Source organism: Crocuta crocuta, unplaced genomic scaffold (genome assembly GCF_008692635.1).
Source record: "Crocuta crocuta isolate KB4526 unplaced genomic scaffold, BGI_CrCroc_1.0 scaffold101, whole genome shotgun sequence".
In the NCBI taxonomy this organism is placed as follows: domain Eukaryota; kingdom Metazoa; phylum Chordata; class Mammalia; order Carnivora; family Hyaenidae; genus Crocuta; species Crocuta crocuta.
The window spans coordinates 68,599-71,796 of record NW_027527956.1 but is presented as its reverse complement, the minus strand read 5'-3'; the positions used below and the strand labels follow the sequence as shown (position 1 = coordinate 71,796).

The window sequence follows — 3,198 nt, the reverse complement described above, 5'->3', positions numbered from 1 at the left end:
ACCCAAAGGGCCAATGGAGAAGAAACCCAAGATGTCCATCAACTTTCTCAGACCTGTGGTTTGGGGCAAGTTGGTCTGATTTTAATACTGAGTCAAAAGAAGGAAAAACTGTTTTTGCCAAAAAAAAAAATCCACCCTTCCCCATTTTTTTGGTGAACACATTTCAGAATTTTAAGCAAACAGTTGCTGTGGCTGTTACCTCCAGATCCATCCGCCAGGACGTATGGTCCTCATTTGAAATGCCATCCAGCTCTCAAGGGAAATATCATCCTGGGGTCTGCCCTATAATTACTGTAGAGCTCCAGTCTGTTTTAGCCGCTTCAGCAGCTCCCCACTCTGATGCATTTCCATTAGGTCCGTGCATCCGCCTATACAGTCTTTACCGATAAAGACCCGAGGTACTGTTCTGGCTCCTGTGAGCTGTTGCAAATAATCTTGAAATCTTGCTAGTGTCACTGGTGGCTGTGATATCAACAAATTCCAAAACCCCTTGTTTGAAGGGCAGTTGGCTGAGCAGCTCCTGGATCCTCTTGCAGTAGGGGCAGGAGGGCTTAATGAACACCACCCACCTTTCCAGGCTGGATTCTGCAGTTCACAAACTCTTCGGCCATGCTGACACACAGCTGCCTCCTGGGGAGGAAACCTCAATTGCAGGTATTGCTCTGAGTGTAACCCTGTTTGTTTGTTTTTAAGTAAAGAGACTAGATTACTGATTCTCAGCCCTGGCTGCATACTAGAATTATCTGCAGAGATTTGTTTTATTACTTTTTTTTTTTTTTTTTTTTACAAATAGTTTACTGTCAAGTTGGTTTCCATATAACACCCAGTGCTCATCCCCACAAGTGCCCTCCTCCATGCTCATCTCCCCTCTCCCCCCCTGACACCCATCAGTCCTCCAGAGATTTGTTTTAAAGACTTAATTTTTGTAAAGCAGTTTTATGTTCACAGTAAAATTGAGAGGAAGGTACAGAGATTTTCCGTCTGTCCCCTGCCCCCACGTGCACTGCTTCCCATTATCAACAGCCCCCATCCAAGTGGTACCTTTGTTTCATTTGATGCCCTATGTCAACACATCATAATCCATAGTTTACATTAGAATTCACTCTTGGTTTTGTACATTGTATGCATTTGGATAAATGTAAAATGATTAGTATCCATCACTGTAGTATTGTGCAGAGTGTTTTCACTGCCCTAAACATCCTGTGTACTCTGCCTGTTCATCTCTGTCCTTCCCTTCCAACCTCCCGCAGCCTCTGGCAATCACTTTCTATTATCTCAGAAAAGAATTTAAAAACATAATTGTACCTATGTCCCACCTTCAGAAATTCTGATTTAATATTTCTGGAGTTGGCCTGAACATCAGTAAGGTATTGAAAGTTTCTGGTTGATGGTACTACATAGCCAGGATTGAGAAATCTGGACTAAATCATGCTTAAATTAATAAAATTTAAAAGAGATGGAGAGATCCAAGGGGATAGTTCATAGCTTTTCAGAAAGGGGAAGGGATTGGGATTCAGGGTACATTTGGAGAGATTAATTTGTGCAAGACAGTGGAACACCTACATGGTAAGGAGCCGGGGATTTGTGTTCTCTGACACTCTCCTGCACAGGCATTGCCGGGGGATCTTGTTATAATGCAGGTTCTGATTCGTTAGATCTTGGGCCTGAAATTCTAACATCTAACAAACTCCAACTGATACAGTGCTGCTGGTCTGTTAGAAACATTTTTATTAGCAGGGATTCGGGGTTTGTGGGGGTTTTGGGTTTTTTTGGGTGATGGTGGTAAATGTGATCAGAAGGCAAAGGGAAAAGGGAGTTTAGAGTGTATTTAAGATAATTCTTCAATGATATTCAACTGATGTTCCATGGCATCTAAACTCAGTAATAAGGGAAGTGAAAAGGAGATTAATGAATAGGACACAAGCAGAGGGGTCAATGAACTGAAAGTTTTGATGCCAATGAAAGCATCATAGTGACATTATTGAAGAAATCAAGTTGGAAATGTAGGAGGGTGTGGTGGTCTCAGTGTGGGATATTCGCATTAATGGTATGGGGTAATTAACTTCAGGTGATGAACAAATTCAAGGGCTTAAATTGAGGGAACTGGGGCAGACTAAAGGAGATCAATGGAGTTAAGATCAAGGAATTACTTGCGGCCAGGTTAGATTACTCTGAAAGAGGTTTAAGTTCGGGTGAAGGAGAAAGCAAGAGTCATCCAACAAAGTTGTCAGTTGAGGAAAGGGAGTCATTGCTAGATTATTACAAACAAGATTAGAATAGTTTAATTGTATGAACCTCAGAGGCTTTGGAATTTTTTTTTTTTTAGCAACAGTTTCCATTCCATCAGGGCATTAGAAACACGGAGGACATAACTCCACCTGTTTGATCCAGAAGTACAGGAAAACCTTGATTTGTGAGCATAATTTGTTCCAGAAACATGCTTGTAATCCAAAGCACTTATATATCAAAGGGAATTTCCCATTAAGAAATAATGTACACTCAGAGGATTCATTCCACAAGCCAACAATATTCATATAAAAATGATTACAATACTATAATATAATACAAAATAATAAAGAAAATACAAAATATAAAAAATAAACAAATTTGGGGCGCCTGGGTGGCTTAGTCGGTTAAGCGTCTGACTTTCGCTTAGGTCATGATCTCGCGGTTCGTGGGTTCGAGCCCCGCGTCAGGCTCTGTGTTGACTGCCAGCTCAGAGCCTGGAGCGTATTTCGGAGTCTGCGTCTCCCGCTCTCTCTGACCCTCCCCTGCTCACGCTGTCTCTCTCTCTCTCCTAGAAATAAATAAAAATATTTAAAAAAAAATAAAAAAAAATAAACAAATTTAACCTGAACTTCCCTTTGAAAACCTTCATGGCTGGTGTGAGGGAGTGAAAGAGAAGAGGGTTATTGTGTAGGATGATTATCACTATCAGTAAAAGAATCACTGCTATCTGTTGACTCAGTGGAATCTTTCTACATGGGGGCCATTTTATATGCTCACATGGTTATTGACTAGAGTACAGTATTAATAAAGTCTTGTCATATGCTGTATTTGATGTAACTGGCAATAAGGCAGCAGAGGAAAGAGTCTATATCTGCAGGCAGCCTGACCTAGAAGGAAACAAAGATTCCTAAGGTTATTCTTGTCTGGAATAGCAAAGGACTATTACCCCACCAGGGGTGCTTTGAAGTG

General features: G+C 41.1%; 1 pseudogene; it reads right to left on the bottom strand.

Annotated features, from left to right (window-relative positions):
- Positions 1-239: 239 nt before the first annotated feature.
- On the bottom strand, positions 240-611 carry LOC144222197 (glutaredoxin-1 pseudogene; annotated as a pseudogene).
- Between the last annotated feature and the right edge of the window lie 2,587 nt (positions 612-3,198).